The sequence below is a fragment of the Triticum aestivum genome, chromosome 2A (genome assembly GCF_018294505.1).
Source record: "Triticum aestivum cultivar Chinese Spring chromosome 2A, IWGSC CS RefSeq v2.1, whole genome shotgun sequence".
In the NCBI taxonomy this organism is placed as follows: domain Eukaryota; kingdom Viridiplantae; phylum Streptophyta; class Magnoliopsida; order Poales; family Poaceae; genus Triticum; species Triticum aestivum.
In genome coordinates, this window is record NC_057797.1 from 327,105,389 (window position 1) to 327,126,303 (window position 20,915).

A 20,915-nucleotide genomic window follows, 5' to 3' on the forward strand; every position below is an offset into this window, starting at 1 on the left:
CATTGTGTTGGGGTCGGGGATGATGACACCCATGTTGTTGATCAACTCGTGGTGCTCTTGGCGTGGAGGGTTGTCAACCTCATGTTTCTCTTGTCGTGGATGATCTCCATTGTCTTCATGATCTTGATGAACTTGTTGTTCTGGATGTGCTTGTGGGGGAGCTTGTCGAGCTTGAGGAGGAACTTGACGATGCACGTGAGCTTGACATCTTTGTTCTTCAATTTCTTCGCGAAGTGCTTCTTCTTATTCACGAGCTTGTCGGCCTCGGTCGGCTACGGCTCGACTTGAATCACATAGAGCTTGTTGCGTCGCAAGTGCTTGAGCATCACGGAGTTGTTGTTCTTGATGTTGTGCGTCGGAATCTTGTGCATTTTGGTGAAGACGTGCTCGCTCTTCCTCTTCATGTTGACGTTGTCATTGTCATTCTCATGCTAGCACAAAGGCCTCTTAGTTTTGACATCGTCGATGCTCTTGCGAGTCGGTGTCGCGTAGAGGATTGAGGCTTGCTTGATGCTCGTTGCGCGCGGCACAGCGAAGAGTGTTCGATGTCGATGTACTTGAGCCAGAGAGGGTGAAGTCGGATTGGCGACTTGAACGGCTCCTTCTTGAAGTGGAAGAAGAACGATTGAGTGACAAAGCACGAATCTCGTTCATTCTTGTGTCATTCTCTTGCTTGTGATCGTCGAGCTTGTGGTCGAAGTAGTCCCTTGTACGTTGCTCGGAGAGTCGCAAGTCGGTGGAGAGGTTTTTGATGCGTTCACTCATAGCTTGTTGCTCTTGATGCAAAGAACGTTGTGCACCAAAGAGGTGACTCTTGGTGATGAAGGAGTTCATGTCGTCGTCTTGCTCCATGAAGAGTGGGTTGGTAGAAGTACTTGGCCTATCCATCATTGCAAGACAAATGTGAGTGGTAGAAAGAGAAGAACGAATACCAAATGTACCTTGACCAAAGTTGAAAGTGGATCGATGATCACTCCAATGTAGGACAAGGAAATAACACACTTGGTACTAGCTCTTGTCGGTTTCTCACACCTACACAAGTAAAAGCTTATGGTGGAGCTTGGTTAGGATGGTGGCACAAAATTTGATGCAATTGTAAGTGAGCTTCAATAATGTTGGAAAAGATTCGCAAGATGCAATGTAATAAGTAGACCAAGCATATAAGGTACACAGAAACACACATGCAAAAGATAAGTGGGGTTGGGCAACCAAGGATGAGCCAAAATGTGGAAACCACAAAAATGCTCTTGTTGCACAACACTAGAGAGACGCAAGCATGATTGCACAATAGGCTGATACAAGAACTTGTGCACAACCTACTTAGCAAAAATGCAACGACTTCTATCCCAAGTATGCTCTATGCAAGGTGTTCCGATGATATGATCCAAGATGATCTAGTATGACAATCTTAATGTTGTATGATGCTATGGTTCTTGGTTAAAAGCTCTTTGCTTATCTTTCCTCTTTGCTTAAAAGCTTGTTTGGCTCTTTGATCTTTGAGCTATTTTCGTATGCGATGCTTCACGAAATAAGATAGAAATTGTGTATGCTATGACAACTTTGTGACACAAGAGATGATACCAATATATGCAACAATGATGTATGTATGCTATGGGAAGTATGATCACTAATGTGCACAAGTATCGTTGCCGGCAATACTCAATGGCTAGTCTCGATGGGTAAGCAAAGCAAAGGAGTAAGGCTATGATGGTTATCAATGTAATGGCAAGAGTGATATGTCCAATACCAAGATGAGGTTACCGTTATTGCTTACGGTATGGTGTCAAAATGGTGGCATGAAAACCAAGATGTAGTCGAGGTGGTCGTTGTTGATGACGCGTCCGTGGCGAAGATGAGCAGCGGTGATGTTGATGTCAAACCGTACTTAAATAGCCGAAACACAAGTAGGACACGGTACCGCAACTCAAATTCTCAAAGCAAAATTGGACCAAAATTGTCGGAGTTGGAGTTGGTAAGCGGTGGTTGTGTATGTGGTATATAGTGGGGCTATGCAGAAGTGCTGGAGGTATGCGGAAGTATATGTGGGCACCGGAACAAAATTTGTGGAAAAATGGACAGAAAACAGGCGGTGGAGAGTAAGTGGTGCTGCCAGGGGCCGGACGTCTAGGGTCGTGGCCGGATGACCGGGTCACCGGATGTCCGGGCTATCGGGCCGGATGTCCGAGCTCCGGATCCGTGGATGGATTCAAAGAACGTCGCGAGGAGAGGTCAAATCAGGGCAAAATTCGGAGAAATTTGTGGATGGGAATTAGGGAAAAGTGGATGGAAAGCTAGATCTACCTGCAACACACGAAATCGGCGGATTAAATCCAACAAAACTTCATCACACCAACAAATCCAAAAAAGGATTGGGGCTATTTTTGTTGGGGATTTTCAAAATTGGGGAAGAACACAACAAAATTAGGCCAGAAAACAACGAGGGGAGGCTCCGAAATCGTGATCAACATGGCTATGATACCAAGATGATGTAGGGTAGAACCCTAATCGCCCGATCTTTCACGAAAGGAGCAGATCCCGCGAAGAACACGAGGAACACGAGGGGGGAAACGAGGGAAAAACACGAGAGAATCACTCAACCAATAAGAAATAGTCACACATGTGCTAGATCCTCGAGTACATAAGAGAATACACGATCCACAATCAACAACGAACGATACAAAAGGCAGCCGGTCTTCTCCGTGACGAGGTCTTGAGGTTCTTCTCCGAAAGGAGGTCTTGAATCCAAAGGGATCTTCTCCGGTGGAGGCTTGAATCTCCGTGGAGAAGGTAACCAAGTGGATGAGCAAAGCTCTCTCACAAACATGAGCTAAACCTTTGCTAACCCTAGAAAGTTGGATGAGGTGGAGTATATATAGTCTAGGGGGAGAAGGGGTACACGGGCCTCGGCCCTTCACTATGCGCACACAGGGGAGGCCGGACGTCCGGGCGTCGGGCCGGATGTCTGGGCTTTCACGCGACGCCGGATGTCCGGGCTGGGGAGGCCGAATGTCTAGGCTGGAGCGGTGGGCTTTGTTGCTCTCGGGTTCGGAGGAGTCCGGATTTCCGGGCTGGTGGCCGGATATCCGGGGGTCGGGAAAGGTCGGATATTCGGGCTGGCGAGGCCGGATGTCCGGGGCATGTAGCTTCTGGCGGCTGCGCGGCTGTGGTGGGTGGAGCTCCAGGGGCCGGTCGTCTGGGGTCTCGGTCGGATGTCCAGGGCCTGGGAGGTGTACTTGACTCCTTCCGATGGTTCTCTTCATCCGTGAACTTGGGGACTTGTACATCTTCATGTGCATCCTCGGGAGGGTCCTCTTTGTGCCTAATCATGCACAACAACTCGGACTTAGGTAGTAGCCATGTCTCATGCATAGATAGTGGAAGTTCGGAGAGGAGTGAGTTCACCTTATCTTCGATAGCCTTGGCTCGGGCTCTTGTCATTGGTCCAAGTGGTGTCGTTGGAGGTGTAGGTGCATCCATGGGGATGATCATGGGATGCTCTGCATCAGGGTACACGGGCCTCGGCCCAAGTCGCTGCGCGCAGGCAAGGCCGGAAGATCTGGGTGAGGTCGCAAGTTCCGGGTGCCGGAGGTTTCGGGCCAGGTTCCGGGGAGGGTCCGGCCTAACCAGATAGTTGGCACGGGTGGAGTTGGGTTGGCGTCCAGGGGGTGGTAGGTCTGGGCTGGCCAGAGGTTTCGGGGGCCGATAGGTCCGGGACGGGATCCAGGCTGGTTCCGGGCTAACCAGAGAGTTGGCAGGCCCGGGCTGGTTGAAGACGTCGAAGGCCGGAAGCTCCGGGTCGGCCGGAGGGTCCAGGGGCTAGAAGTTCCGGGCTGTCTAGAGAGTTGACGCCTATCTCTTCTTCTTGAGCTCCATCTTCCTCTTCTGATTCTCCTTGCTCCTTATCTTCTTCATGGCTAACTCCTTGATACCTGAGTATGCATAATGTCTCCATTTGAGGTAGTAGCCATGTCTCATGTGCATCGAAGTGAACTTGTAAGAGGAGAGACGTCACCTCGGTTTCGAGAGCTCTTGCATGTGCTCGTGTCATGGGTCCGCTAGGCACTTGATGAGACGATGGTAGGTCCATGGGGATGTGTAGCGACCCGACCTCAAACGGTCAAGCCTCTGTGTATCTGTGCCATCCAGGATCGGTATGCTGGCACACACAGTACATCAATGTATATATCAAAGTGCAATCACATGTATAAATAACGTAAAACAGATATATACCTCATAAGTCTCATCAGAAACAATCAAACAGGTGTGGAGTCCATCAACGCCAACGACAAGTTGAGTGTAGACTATAACCCTAGAACGTAACTCTTACTCGTCGTAGAAAATTCCTGCAACATAAGACGTTGCAGCCCTGTAGGTCAGTACATTGAATGTACTGGCAAGTCACATCATAAGAATAATGAACCTATTTGTACATGCAATTTGGCTCGTGGAAAGCTCTAAGTTTAGTTTTTGCATAAAGCTAGTTTTTCCCTAGAATAAAAGATATTATTCTACCACTACAATATAGCATAGGATGAGTTGGTAAACCCAACTCAAACCATTCCCAAAGTTTCATTTAAAACCCAGCTGTTTGGTTAAGAGTGATGAGATATCCTAGCATTTCCTCTACTAGATTCTCAAGTTGTCCATAACCGGGGACACGGCTAATCGATTAGGTTTTAACACTCTGCAGAGGTTTGCGCACTTTTCCCCACAATACTCGATCGCCTCCCTTGAAGTTCTCGCACTGCCTGGCATTTGAGAACAGGATGACCGAGACATAGTCTTTTGAAAGTATTCCCCCGTAACCCACGGATAGGCCGGTACACCTACTCATTCTACATCTGCTAGCCCATCCCGGAAGGGGTCACACTAACTACTCAACTAAGCCAGAGCCCATATTGGCTTGTGGCTGCACACGTAAGCTTCTGGGCATGAGAATACGATTGATCTCTTTGAGCCTGGGCGACCGACCACTAGTGATGCACCACCACGGATTAACCATGCATGCTCCCACTGTACTTTGCCACCATTCAAACCAAATACCACCCAAGTAGTTCATTTACAAGTCTTGGTCCTGATTACTACTTTGTCACTCATGTCTCACCGTGTTCGCTTCCCAAACCACATCTACATTTAGCGGGGCAAAAATAAACTTACACGGTGGTGACAAGGGTGTATAGATCAGACCTACCTCAAATGAACTACTAGGTAACGGCATAGCCATCTGGCAACAATAAATCCTATCATGCAATCCTACCACAAAAGGACTAAGTGCATAATATAAACATAGGTAATTGGAAGAATGGTCAAATGTGAACTTGCCTGGTAATAGTTGATGAAGATTATATCGCTCTCAGAAATTTACTTAATAGACTATTCGTCACTCTCCGATGAAAATCTATGAAGTAAAACATTGCATTCACATAAGCAATCATGTCGGAGAACCAAATAACATGCAACATGAAAAGAAAACTCGGAAAACCAAATGGGGATCCAACACACATAACTTGCATGCAAATAATTCTAGGTGCAAAACAATAAGTGACATAAGGTGCAAAACTGTGATGTGATCCATCGTGCATATAAAGCATAGCACTAAAACTATCATGGACAGATACTAATTGTGTGAAAATTATCATGACAATGGTCCAAGTTATAGGATTTGGCTATGGTGACAAAGTGCAAAAAGAATCGACTTAATTGGAGCTGCGGTTTAGGAGATATGGCCATTTGAAGTTTGAATTCATATCTGAATAATTTCAAATTTAAACCTGACAAAAGTTTACAAAGATGACACTACTGGATAGATCTAATCCATACGAAGAATTTGTCACTGGTTTCATCGAATTTGGACCTACAAAAAATATACGGCCATCCAAAGTTTAGGGACTAATCTGTCAAACTCAGGGACCAAACAGAAAAAGAAATAACTGCAAACAGGCCCCTGGCCGCGTGGCAGATCTTTATAGGCTGCAAGTTGTTCGCTGCGAGGCTTACAGGGCGAACAGCCACTAAATAACAAAAACACTACCACGGCTAAACTAAAGAAAACCAACGACCAGTTTTAATCAAAACCGTTCGGTTTAAACAAACCGCGGTTTTTTTGTGTAACGGTTCACAATTAAAACCTAGACTTAGAAAAGAACGAGGAGGCGAGGTGGCTCACAGAGGGCAACTACGACAGCGCCGACGTCGGCCAGGACCTTAGCGTCGATGGGGGCGGCGGTTCCGGTGGGCTTCGACGGTGGCGAAGTGGATGGAGGGGTGCAGCGTGGCACGAGCGTCACGGTGGTGGTGGCGGGGATCCTTGGGGTGTCTGGATGGGTGGCGCGAGGACGACGGAGCTCTCCACTGGTGGGGGCGGCGGCTGCGGCGGTCCTCAGCGGCAGGGAAGGCGACGGGGAGAACGGGCATGTCACAGGCGTCCTGGCGGCGGTGGTTGCGGTCGTTGGGGCAACGGGGTAGAGCATACGGAGGCGCGGCGCTATGGTGCTCCGGCGAGATGCAAACGGACGGGGCGGTGTCTGCGAGCGGCGTGGGGAGCAGCGAGATGGCTAGATCGAATGAGGAGCGAGGGCCCACCTGGCAGTGGTGCGGGAGAGAGAGGCGACTCGGAGTGGGTTGCGGGTGCCGGGCGTGTAAGGTTTCGGACGCGGGGCTGGCGCGGGCCCAAAGCTCATCTGGGTCGGCTGGCTGCTCCTGGGTCGAACTCTGTTTCGGTCCAGGCGCTGCGTATGTTTTTTTAACACAAAATAAAAACTATAACCAAAGAAAATAAATAAAATTTTACATAGGCATATTATATACCAAAATGTTCAGAAAAAACCCCGAATAAGATGAACTATTTTTCAAGTTCAACTAAATTCCATAAAAAATCATAAAAGTCAAACAGTGCTACTGTTGCATTTAAAATCAATAAAAATCATTTTTAAAATAGAAAAATGATTTCAAATTTCTTTTCTCATGATTTTCCATTGAAGGGAATCATTTTACCCTTATTTCCATTTATTTTTTTAGGAGAAAAATAATTTGAATTAAAACTAAATATTTTCCAAGAGGATTTGAAACTTGGAAATTCAAATAACTTCAAAGTGACTTCAAATTATTCCTTTAAAACTTCCAACTCTCTTTCTTAGAATTTGAAGAAGTCATTTTATGTTCCCTCATGAACTCATTGAGTTGCTTAAAGTTTCTAATTTTGAAATATTTCAAATGGAATTCAAATCATTTTCAACCCCCCTTTTATTTCTTCAAATGGAAGAAGTCATATTATTTTCACTCTAGGGTCTTGTGACGAGATGACTTTGAATTCATGGAGATCAAGAAAAATGCAAGATGAAAGTTTTGGGAAAGTCCTTTTATTCCTCTCATTCAACTTAAAAAAATCAATTTCCACTCAATTTCACAGCATCATTCACACAACAAACAAACAAACAATCATAATTATTTATTTAATATAACATTCCAAAAGTTAGAATTTTGGGATGTTACAGGATGACCTTGGGATGCTCCGCATCATCTCCCCTCCCTTGGGGAAGATCCAACCTCGGATCAAATTCTTCATCACGATGGTAGGGTGAGAGGTCCTTGACATTGAAGATGTTGCTCACGTTGTACGTGTCGCGCAGGAGGTCGATCTTGTAAGTGTTGTTGTTGTAGCGTGCAAGCACCTTGAAGGGTCCATCCGCTCGAGGTTGAAGCTTGGACTTGCGTTCGTTGGGGAAGCGGTCTTTGCGAAGGTGTAGCCACACAAGATCACCAATGTCGAATACCATGGGTTGCTTGTTGATGTTGAGCTTGGTCGCAAGTCATTATACTTGGCGCTCGATGGTGTGCCTTGTATATTCATGCACCTTCTTGCGATGGTTCACATGTGCACTTGCGTCCATATTGATGCGCTCTTGGAGTGGTAGAGGGAGAATGTCCAATGAGGACAATGGGTTGAATCCGTAGACGACCTCGAAGGGGGACTTGTAGGTTGTTGAGTGTCTTGGTCGGTTGTAGGCGAACTCGACGATAGGTAGACACTCCTCCCACTCCTTGATGTTCTTCTTGATGAGCACGCGAAGTAGAGCGGAGAGTGTGCGGTTGGTCACCTCCGTTTGGCCGTCGGTTTGTGGATGATACGCCGTGGAGAAGAGTAGCTTGATTCCGAGCTTGGCACAGAGGGTCTTCCGAAAGTAGCTTAGGAACTTGACGTCGCGGTCCGAGACGATCATCTTTGGCACTCCATGTAGATGCAATATTTCCCTACAAAAGATATTGGCAACATGTGAAGCATCGTCTATCTTGTTGCAAGGAATGAAATGTGCCATCTTAGAGAATCGGTCCACAATGACAAATACCGAATCCTTTTCATTTCTAGTCCTAGGCAAGCAAAGTACAAAATCCATGCAAATATATTCCCATGGTTGATATGGAATTGGGGGAGGCATGTAAAGACCATGGGATTGAGCTTTAGACTTAGCTTTGCAACATGTAGAGCTTCAGTTGGTGAAGCGGTTGACGTCGCCAAACATCTTGGGCCAATAGTAGTTCCTGGAGAGCGTTGCGAAAGTCTTATCACGTCCAAAATGTCCCATTAGTCCTCCTCCATGAGATTCCTGCAAAAGCAACAAACGAATAGAAGACTCGGGGATGCAAAGCTTGTTAGCTCTCATAATATATCCATCTTTGATATAACAGCGTTCCCAAGAGGTATGCGTCAAACATTTGGCATAAGGAGTAGCAAAAGTAGGATCATGCTCATACAAGTCTTTTATGTGCTCAAAGCCAATGACATCCAATTCAAGTTGAGTGACAAGCACGCATATGCGGGAAAGAGCGTCCGCCACAACATTTTCCTTGCCTTTGATGTACTTGATGACATAGGGAAAAGACTCAATGAATTCACTCCATTTAGCATGATGCTTGTTCAACTTGGTTTGACCCTTAAGGTATTTGAGCGTTTCATGATCGGTATGAATGATGAATTCATGAGGGCGAAGATAGTGTTCACATTCATGCAAAACTCGCACTAAAGCATATAACTCTTTGTCATAGATGGGGTAATTGAGTTCCGCTCTGGAAAGTTTCTCACTAAAGTAAGCTATGGGGCGCTTCTCTTGCGTTAACACACCTCCTATGCCATTACCACTAGCATCACAATGAATCTCAAAGGGCTTGTCAAATTTTGGTAAAGCCGGCACGAGAGCATGAGTAAGAAAATTCTTAAGCTCATGGAAATCGCTATCTTCGGATGGTCCCCAAACAAAAGGCTCATTTTTCTTGCTCAAAGCATGCAAAGGTGAAGCAATGGTGCTAAAGTTCTTCACAAATCTATGGTAGAAACCGGCTAGACCAAGGAAGCTATGCACTTGATGCAAGTTGGTTGGTTGTGGCCATGTTTTGATAGCATTGATCTTAGAATCATCAACATGAACACCCATAGAGGAAACAACAAAACCCAAGAAAATGAGCTTATCAACGCCAAAAAGGTACTTTTCCATATTAGCATAGAGACGCTCTTTTCGAAGAGTTTGCAAAACGGTTCGAACATGGGTGACATGATCTTTGAGGGATTTGCTATAAACAAGGATATCATCGAAGTAGACCACAACAAACTCACCAGTGTAAGGGTGAAACACATAATTCATAAGACGCATAAAAGTACCCGGTGCTTCCCAGAGACCCATAGGCATGACTAACCACTCATACAAGCCAAACTTTGTTTTGAAAGCGGTTTTCCATTCATCACCCTCTTGTATGCGGATTTAATAGTAACCACTTTTAAGATCAATTTTTGAAAAAGATAGTGGCACCACTAAGTTCATCAAGCATGTCATCAAGGCGTGGAATGGGATACCTATAGAGAACGGTGATAGCATTGATAGGTCTACAATCGGAGCACATGCGAAAGCTATCGTCTCGTTTTGGCACAAGAATGACTGGAACGGCACAGGGACTCAAACTTTCACGCACCTATCCATGGTCTATGAGATGCTTTACTTGCCTTTGTATTTCTTTTGTTTCTTCGGGGTTGACGTGGCAGGGAGCTTTGTTCATAAGAGGTGCTCCAGGGATGAGGTCGATGCGGTGCTCGATGCCTCGTAGTGGAGGTAGTCCCGGAGGTAGCTTGATGTAGGGTAGGAACCCTAAGGGCCGATCTTTCACGAAAGGAGCGGACCCTTTGAAGATCACGAAGAACACGGGGAAGAACGGAGAGAAATCACAAGGGGAAACACTCAAGAACAAGTCCAATCACACATCCACTAGACTATCAAACACACAAGATCCACAAGGTACATGAACAACAAAGGGAAAGATACAAGGTAAGGTTCATCTCCATGAGGAGGTCTTGAAGGGGCCCGCCCAAGAGTGGGTCTTGATGTTCTTATCCAAAAGGAGGTCTTGAATCCGCTTAGGGGATCTTCTCCGAGGAGGCTCAAATCTCCGGGGAGAAGGTAACCAAGTGGATGAGCAAAACTCTCACACAAATATGAGCTAATCCTTTGCTAACCTTAAAAATGGGGAGGAGAAGGTCTATTTATAGCCCAAGGGGCGAAGGGGTAAGCGAGGGGATGAAACGGGTACACGGGCCGGATGATCTGGAAGTTGGTCCGGACGATCCGGGCTTCGGGGGTCCGGATGATCCGGGATGGCGTTCGGATGATCCGGTTGTGTTGGAGCAGCTGCGGGAGGGCCGGATGTCCAGGACCTAGTCCGGACGTCCGGGTGTGGCTGGATGATCCGGGCCTGGGTCCGGATGACCCATCTCCGAGATGTCGTCTCGGGTGTCACTGGGCACATTACCCGGACCGTCCGTGCCGGAGTCCGGATCATTCGGGCTGAGGCCGGATCGTCCGGACGGCGGTCCAGATCGTCTAGGCTTCTGCTGACTTAGCCCTTTTCTTCTCCATCTTCATGTTCATCTTCCTCTTCGGATTCTCCTCGCTCCTTGGCATCTCCATGGTTAACTCCTTGATACCAGAGTATGCACAATGTCTCCGTTTGAGGTAGTAGCCATGTCTCATGGTCATCGAAGTGGAATTGTGAGAGGAGAGATGTCACCTCGGTCTCGAGAGCTCTTGCATGTGATCGAGTCATGGGTCCACTAGGCACTTGATGAGACGATGGTAGGTCCATGGGGATGACCTTGGGATGCTCCGCATCATCTCCCCTCCCTTGGGAAAGATCCGACCTCGGATCGAAATCCTCATCACCATGGTACGGGGAGAGGTCTTTGACGTTGAAGATGTCGCTCACGGAGTACTTGTCACGTGGGATGTCGATCTTGTATGCGTTGTTGTTGTAGCGTGCCAGCACCTTGAATGGTCCATCAACTCATGGTAGAAGCTTGGACTTGCATTCGTTGGGGAAGCGTTCCTTGCGAAGGTGTAGACACACAAGATCTCCAATATTGAATATCATGTGTTACTTGTTGACGTTGAGCTTGGTCGCGAGTAAATGTACTTGGAGGTCAATGGTGTGCCTTGTATCTTCATGCATCTTCTTGAGGTGGTTGACTCAGGCATGCGCTTCCATGTTTGTGCACTCGTGTAGTGGTAGACGTAGAATGTCCAATGGGGACAACGGGTTAAAGCCGTAGACAACCTCGAAGGGGGACTTGCCGGTAGTCGAATGTCTTGCGCGGTTGTAGGCGTACTCGGCGATGGGTTAGCACTCTTCCCACTCCTTGATGTTCTTCTTGATTAGCACGCGAAGAAGGGTGGAGAGCGTATGGTTTGTCACCTCCTTTTGGCCATTGGTTTGTGGATGATATGCCGTGGAGAATAGTAGCTTAATTCCGAGCTTGGCGCATAAGGTCTCCCAAAAGTAACTCAAGAACTTGACATCACGGTCCGAGACGATAGTATTTGGCACACCATGTAGACGCAATATTTCCCAACAAAAGAGGTTAGCAACATGTGAAGCATCGTCTATCTTGTTGCAAGGAATAAAATGTGCCATTTTTGAGAAACGGTCCACAACGACAAATATTGAATCTTTCCCATTTCGAGTCCTAGGAAAACCAAGTACAAAGTCCATGCTAATGTCTTCCCATGGTTAGTATGGAATTGGCAGAGTCATATAGAGGCCATGAGATTGAGCTTTGGACTTAGCTTTGCGACATGTAGAGCATCGGTTGGGCCAAAAGTAGTTCTTCGAGAGTGTGGCGAACGTCTTGTCGCGTCCGAAATGTCCCATTAAGCCTCCTCCATGAGATTCCTGCAAAAGCAACAAACGAAGAGAAGACTCGGGGATGCAAAGTTTGTTAGCTCTCATAAGATAGCCATCTTTGATGTAATAGTGTTCCCAAGATGTATGCGACAAACACTTGGCATAAGGAGTAGCAAAAGTTGCATCATGCTCATACAAGTCTTTGATATGCTCGAAGCTAATGACACCTAACTCAAGTTGCGTAACAAGCATGCATATGCGGGAAAGAGCATTTGCTATGATGTTTTCTTTACCCTTGATGTACTTGATGACATAAGGAAAAGACTCAATAAATTCACTCCATTTAGCATGATGCTTGTTCAACTTGGTTTGACCCTTAAGATACTTGAGAGTCTCATGATCAGTATGAATGATAAACTCATGGGGACGAAGGTAATGTTCCCATTCATGCAAAACGCGGACTAAAGCATATAGCTCTTTGTCATAGATGGGGTAATTGAGTTGCGCTCCGAAAAGTTTCTCACTAAAGTAAGCTATGGGGCGCTTCTCTTGCGTTAACACACCCCCTATGCCATTACCAGTAGCATCGCAATGAATCTCAAAAGGTTTGTCAAAGTTGGGTAAGGCAAGCATGGGAGCATGAGTAAGCAATTTCTTAAGCTCATTGAAAGCGATATCTTGGGAAGGTCCCCAAACAAAAGGTGCAATATTCTTGCTCAAAGCATGCGAAGGCGAAGCAATGGTGCTAAAATCCTTCACAAAGCGACGATAGCAACCCGCAGGGCCAAGGAACCTACGCACTTGATGCAAGTTGGTTGTTTGCGGCCAAGTCTTAATAGCATTGATCTTGGACTCATCAACATGAACACCCTTAGGAGAAACAACAAAACCCAAGAAAATGAGCTTATCAACACCAGAAAGGCATTTCTCCATATTAGCATAGAGGCGCTCTTTTCTAAGAGTTTGCAAAACGGTGCGGACATGGGTGACATGCTCTTTGATAGATTTGCTAAACACAAGAATGTCATCGAAGTAAACCACAACAAATATACCAATGTAAGGGCGAAAGACGTGATTCATAAGGCGCATAAAAGTGCCCAGTGCTTCCGAGAGACCCATAGGCATGACTAACCACTCATACAAACCAAACTCGGTTTTGAATGCGGTTTTCCATTCATCACCTTCTTGTATGCGGATTTGATAGTGACCACTCTTAAGATCAATTTTGGAAAATATAGTGGCACCATTAAGTTCATCTAGCATATCATCTAGGCGTGGAATGGGATATCTATAGCGAACGGTGATAGCATTGATAGGTGTAACGCCCCGAGACCGATGTGCCAGGTGTCGTCCAGTTATTCGCTGTTGTTGCCTTTTCTTTTGCTTGTGTGTTGCATCTTGTCATGTCATCATGTGCATTGCATCATCATGTTTTAAAAAACATGCATCTGTCCCGAACTCCTCATTCCTTTCGTTGTCCGTTCTGAACCCAGACACACATGCACGCGCCCGCGCATGTCCAAAATATTATTTTATAATTGGCCGGAAAATGTTCTCAGAATGGGATGAAAGTTGGCGTGTGGTCTTATTATAGTGTAGATAGACCGCCTGTCAAGTTTCATCGCATTCGGAGTTCGTTTAACGCCCCAACGATTAACTATAGCGACAGTATAGTCGGTCAAACGTCGGACGTTTTCGGTCTCCGGAAACAGTCGCCGGGCCTTCTCTCTTCTCTTTTCTCAGCCCGAGGCCTTCTGCACAGTCCACTACCTACCGCCAGGCCCAACCTAACCTCTCTCATCAGCCCGTGGCCCTCCTTGCGCGCTCGTCCGAAAGTTGTCCCGGACCCGACTCGGGCCGTCGTCACCGTTGTGTCCGGATCATCCCCAAACATCTACAAAACGTCTCCGTTTTGTTAATTGGACTTACTAACATATTTTTTCTCGACCGCTCGATTTTATTAGAGGGACGGATTAGCCCCTAAACTCTCCCTCTTTCCTTATATATATATACTCCCTAGTCTAAATCTAGACCAAACCCTAAAATCTAGGGGAACTGTCCCATCATTCCTCCTCGCCGCCGCCACAATAAAATCCTCGGGATCCCCTCATTCCCCCCGACCCAATCCCACCAACCAGACTCCACCCGAGGCCTCCCCTCGATCCAACTCGTCTTTGCTCTCCTTGTCGACCAGGGAGACGAGCTCCTCCCGAGACCAGCAGATGAGCCCCCGTCGCGACCTTCTCCTTTTGTTCCCTCTTCCCGTGCTCCTCCCGTTTCTCCCTCTCTCATCTCGCTCTGTTCTCATGTTTCTCTGTCGACAGGAGCACCCGTGCCATGGCCTCGCTGAGCTTTGCCCGCACCAGCGCCTCGACGAGATCCTCAAGCCCACGCGCTTTGGACCCCCCTGTCGCGCCTTTGCTCACCGGAGAACGACTCCCTGCCGCGCCGCCAAGTTTTCTCGCCGGAGGACGCCGTGGTTGTCGCCCTGTCAAGACCCGCCATCGTTGAAACCCAGCAGACAACAACGTCGGCCACTGCCCTCCATGGACCCCGAGACGCGTCGCTAGAGCTCCATCCCTGCGCCCGATCTGCTCCAAGGCTGTCTCCTTCTGCAGCTCTCCGACGCCCTGCCATCTCCCTCGTCGTCTCCTTCTGCACTTCCTCGTTTTCTTCTCTGAATCCCCCCTGTCTTCGTTCTGCAGGCAACAACGAACGTCGTGGACGCCAACCGCCAAGCCGTCGCCTTCCTCCGCCGCCATTGCCCGTCCTTGGCCGGATCCCGCTGTCAGGGCCCCGTCCCCGCCGCCGGCACCCCCAAGTCCCGCCGTCACTACCGTTCCCCTACCATGGCGCCTCGGCCTCCTCTGCTTCCCGCTCGCCCGCTCGTTGACCGCAGCCACGCGCTCGTGCAGCGCCTCGCTGGGCCGCTGCCAAGGCCCAGCCTACTTCCCCATGATCCGGCCTCCTCCAGTCCTAAACCGAGCAGGCCAAGGCCCACTAGGTGAAGCCACACCCCCAGCGCCCCACCTTCCTTTCCTGCTATTGGCCCAGTTCGTGTTTCGGCCCATATCATGTTTTTCCAGCGTCTGTGAATTTTTGTATTAATCCTGAGAAAACAGTTTTGCAGTTTAGTCCCTAGAGTTCATGGATTTAATAAGTAATTAACCGTGCATCGGACTAAAAAAATTATATGAAATATGCTTAGTTTTTCATCTAGTTTCATAATATGCTACTTTCTTGCCATGTTAATATGTTTAAAATGTTGTTTGGTTAAATTTGATTAATTGCCATGTTAAAATGATTTAATTCATAACTAAATAACCGTAGCTCCAAACCTAACAAACTTTATACGTAAATGGGGTAGAAAAATGCCTAGTTTAACATGATGGCATCACTTTGCATGTTTAACAACTATAAAATTTGGTTTAGGGCAGAACAGTACCAAACCTAATATATGCATATGAGGATTTTCCGGAATTGTTGTTCGTTGTTTCCGGCCTCATTTAAACTTGACTAGATAGGTAGTTTTACTTTGCTTCACCCTCTTGCCATGTTTAACAACATTTAATATTGTTGGGTACATAAACGAGATCGAACTAAATAACTTGAATGTGGTGTTGCGTCAATATGCAACAGAGTTGCATATTAAGCTCCACTAAACTTGTAGTGTTGTTTGTGCACTTTGCCATGCCATGCTTCATTAAATCAGACATGCATCATACTTGTTGTGCATCATGCCATGATTATGTGGTGGTTGTTTACTATGTTGTGTGCTTCTTTCCGTTGTTGCTTCTTCGGGTTGGTTCCGATAACGTTGCGTTTGTGAGGATCCGTTCGACTACGTCCTTTTGTCTTCTTCATGGACTCGTTCTTCTTCCTTGAAGGTCTCAGGCAAGATGACCATACCCTCGAAATCACTTGTATCTTTTCTTGCTAGATGCTCGCTCTTTTGCTATGCCTATGCTATGATACCTACCACTAGCTAATCAGGCCTCCCATATTGTTAAGCCAAGCCTCTAAACCTCCTTGTCCTAGCAAACCGTTGTTTGGCTATGTTACCGCTTTTCTTAGCCCCTCTTATAGCGTTGTTAGTTGCAGGTGAAGACTGCAGTTTGTTCCTAGTTGGAACATGGATATTTATTGAGATATCACAATATCTCTTATTTATATTAATGCATCTATATACTTGGTAAAGGGTGGAAGGCTCGGCCTTATGCCTGGTGTTTTGTTCCACTCTTGCCGCCCTAGTTTCCGTCATATCGGTATTATGTTCCTTGATTTTGCGTTCCTTACACGGTTGGGTTATAATGGGAACCCCTTGACAGTTCGCTTTGAATAAAACTCCTCCAGCAAGGCCCAACCTTGGTTTTACCATTCGCCACCTAGCCCTTTTACCCTTAGGAGTAGCGCATCCCGAGGGTCATCTTTATTTTAACGCCCCCCCCCCCCCGGGCCAGTGCTTGTCTAATTGTTGGTCCGAACTGGAGTCCTTTGCAGCGACACCTCGGGGAAACTTGAGGGCTGGTTTTAGTTGTACGGAGCGCTCATCCGGTGTTGCCCTGAGAACGAGATATGTGCAGCTCATATCAGGATGTCGGCGCATCGGGCGGTCTTGCTGGTTTAGTTTTACCATTGTCGAGATGTATTGTAACCGAGATTCCGAGTCTGATTGGATCGTCTTGGGAGAAGGAATATCCTTCGTTGACCATGAGTGCTTGTGATGGGCTAAGTTGGGACACCCCTGCAGGGTTTTGAACTTTCGAAAGTCGTGCCCGCGGTTATGGGAAGATGGGAATTTGTTAATGTCCGGTTGTAGAAAACCTGAAACTTAATTTAATTAAAATGGATCAACCGCGTGTGTAGCCGTTATGGTCTCTTCTCGGCGGGGTCCAGGAAGTGAACACGGTGTTGGAGTTATGCTTGACGTAGGTTGCTCTAGGATCACTTCTTGATCATAGATTCTCGACTGTGCTTTTTCCTTCTCTTCTCGCTCTCATTTGCGTATGTTAGCCACCATATATGCTAGTCGCTTGCTGCAGCTCCACCTCATACCTTTTACCCGTCCTATAAGCTTAAATAGTCTTGATCGCGAGGGTGTGAAATTGCTGAGTCCCCGTGACTCATAGATACTTTCAAAACCACTTTGCAGGTGCCGATGATACCGTGCAGGTGATGCAACCGAGCTCAAGGAGGAGCTCGATGAAGATCTCGTTCATTGTGTTGTTTCATTTCAGTTGATCAGTAGTGGAGCCCAGTTGGGACGATCGGGGATCTTTGTAGCTTTTGGGGTAGTCTTCTTTTATTTTGGTTCCGTAGCCGGACCTTGTGTGTATCTGATTGATGTAATGATTTATTCATGCACTATGTGACGTGGCGATTGTAAGCCAATTATGTATCTCTTTCCCTTATGTATTACATGGGTTGTGTGAAGATTACCTCACTTGCGACATTGCTTTCAATGCGGTTATGCCTCTAAGTCGTGCTTCGACACGTGGGAGATATAGCCACATCGAGGGCGTTACAAGTTGGTAATCAGAGCCTTCCCCGACTTTGGAGCCCCCTGCTTGATCGAATCGATGGCGTTGTTGAGTCTAGAAAAACGTTTTGAGTCTTATATGATTATATATATCGGAGAGTAGGATTCTTTTTACTCCTCAGTCCCTTAGTCGCTCTGGTGAGGCATCCTGACGTAGAGTTTTGACTCTTCCCTTCTCAAATTTCACTAAAAAAATTTAGGATCACGCGGGTATCTTGGAATCGTTCTGATGGTTTTGTGACAAGAACATTGTTTTTGGTGCCTACTGACATTTAGGGGTTGTGGCAGTGTCCCAGGGAGTTGAGCTCCGAGGTGTTGTCCTCACAATTTTATCGTTGTAATTCTGGAATACCTGAGTTTCGCCGACATCGAAAATCTCTTTTATGCAGTTGTTGGTGAGATAACCTCGACGCCACCAAGTACTAGGGCGGGAGTTCGGGAGTATTGCCATAACTCGTATAACGGATGCTTTTCGAAGGTTGAGGTAAACGATTTTCGAAGGTTTCTTGGTTATGTGTTGAAGGATGGATATAGCTGGATGTAGGATTCGCTATTTTGGGTGAGATATTATGCTTCCCCTGTATCCCCAACACCTGATTGCATAACCGGAAAATTTCGGGAGTTTATAAGTGGGAATTCAAGTAGCTCTTAGGATATCTTTCCGACAGATGTATAATATGAAATTGGGGTTCGACATCTAGTGGTCGCCTATCCACGGTTGGTTTTACAGTGGTCTCATTGTGTCTTAAAGAGTCCTTGGCTATGCTGACTCGGGGACGCTTCGTATGTCATGTGCACTACCTTGTACATCATGGTACTGTATGATCGAGCCTGTGTAGGCCCCACCACGAAAACTTTGGATGAAATCTCTATCATATGTTTGTTCTGGCTTATTCTGCAAGCCAATCCTTTGTTTTGTTTTGAGTTGTGGTATTCGAGTTGCTTCAAAGTCAAGTGTTGATTCCATACCTTTCCAAACCGGTGTTCTCATACTCCGATGTGAATACCAATCCTTCATGATAATCGAGATTGTCATGTCAATCCTTTTCAACCGGCGTGTTTCTCTTCAAGTGGATCCGATCACTTCAACATTCGCAAGATCAATTATCAGTTCTTCTCAACAGTGTTTGTTTCATTCGTCCCAAGTTGCCTTTGTTTTCCCGCCCTCCCACCCTTTTCCTTCAAGGACTCATATATCTTAATCAAGTATCCATTTTATTCATGTGAATTTTCTCCATTCCTTTCTTTCAATGTTCTTACCCGGTGTTTCTCATGAAGATACTAACGGAGCCTCAAGTTCATCATTCTTCATCTTCTCCGGTGGATTCAAATCAAGCTTTTGGTGTTGATCATATCCCTTTTTCCTCGTTTCAAATGTTTTCTCATGCCGGTGCACCTCTTAATCATCCACTCCTCGCTATTCATTTGTTCAGGAGTGCTGAAGATATCTCAGAAGATTCTAGTTTACATTCTCAATTCGTTCAAGTTCTTTTGAGGATGTTACCTCATTAAATCCATTTATTTCAACCGGCGCAATCTATATTTTAAAACATCAACGGTGTTTCTCTTGAGTAGGCCCTAACCCACAGGTCTTTTCCCAGGATCTTACCTGACTCTTCTAATTTTTACCAGAGCTATTCTCAAACCTTTCGAAGTTTGACGTAAGAATGAATTATCATCAGTCAAATGCCTTCTCCTAGATCTTTCACAATTCTTTTCATCATTGGCCCAACCTCTTCGCTTTTGATTCTTCCGGAGTGCCTAAACGATTCATGGTGGTGTTTCTCATCGTCATTCTCTGCATTTGAAGACCGAAGACGATTTTTCTCTCAATCTTGCTGCATTCTCTTCAAGATTCGTGATTCCAGCTTGTTGCCATCCTCTCATAATTGTATTCGATTGTGAGAATTCTTTTCACCTATTCGGAGCAATTCAAGATTCTTTTCAGTTTGATTCTCCGGAGGCCATCATCTCAGAATTATTCTTTCCAGCTTTCAGCTCTCCTTCTCTAAATCTTACCGGTGCGTCTTCCAAGTATTCTCTTCCCAGCTCGGGATCTCTTTGTTTCACTTGTATCTAAATTCTCTCAAACATCTTCGTTCATTTGTTAATTCTTCCCAGTGCTTCGATATCTTCCTTTGATCATTTTCAATTCTTACGGTGGTTTGCTCAAGATTCTCTTCCATGGTGATCATATCGATTTATTCGTTGTTTCAATCCTACCGGTCGTTCGAAGAAGACCTTCTCTAGTTTGCGCTATATCTATCTTAACCCTTTCTACGAGAATAAGTAGTATGCCAAATCCGTTGCTTGTCATCAATTTAAATTGGTGAAGGATACGCATAATGTAGTTCTTATTCTTGCTTCATCAAGTAAATTCAATTCCTTATTCCGGAGGTTCTTCATATCACATTCTTGGTTCGAAATGCTTTATCTTTTCTTTCCTCGGAGTTCCAAGCTCTCTCAATTTTCTCACCACGGAGATTCATCTAAATCATTGCAAGGATTCACCTTGTGTTCTCAACTTCTCTTTCCTTTCGTTTGACCATTCTTTTATAACCGGAGTTCTTTGAGAGTTTCTTCATGGTGGCTCATCAAGGAGTTAATTCATTCTCGAAGTGTTCACTGAGATTTCTTTTAAGAAGAGCTCAAGTTTTCTTCATCTTGCAATCCATAGTGCAATCCTTTTCACCGTATCATTGGAGGTGGTATTATGTCATTCTTGATAATTTTAGTTCATGTTTCATGATTCACATGTTGTTAAGAATAAGGTATTTTAAATACATCAATCTCATCATTGGAGTTATCTTGGGTTATATTTCACCTAAAGCCTTCCCTAAGGATTGTTGCTATTTATGGTGCTTATAAATGATCCAAGTTCTTCATTTATCCTCCTGGTGAAATAATCTTGTCGTCTCCTTGTTCATATCAATCCAATTTATCGTTTCCATTAGTGGCAGAATTTGACCTCGTAGTTTTGAGATGTTCTTCATAAGCCCACAACAAGCTTACTCTTTTCGTTGTTGGTTTTTTCCTAACAACTACGTTCGACCCTTCCCCTAAGGATGCCTTTTCAAGCTCTTTTGTGGCAGAAGTTGGCATTTTCTTCTCCATTCTCCATTTCAATTATCTATCTTCTATTCTTTCGTTCCGGAGGCATTGTGATGTTGTTCTTTTCACCCATCGTCTCGTTTTGTCAAAGATCATGTTCTTTTCG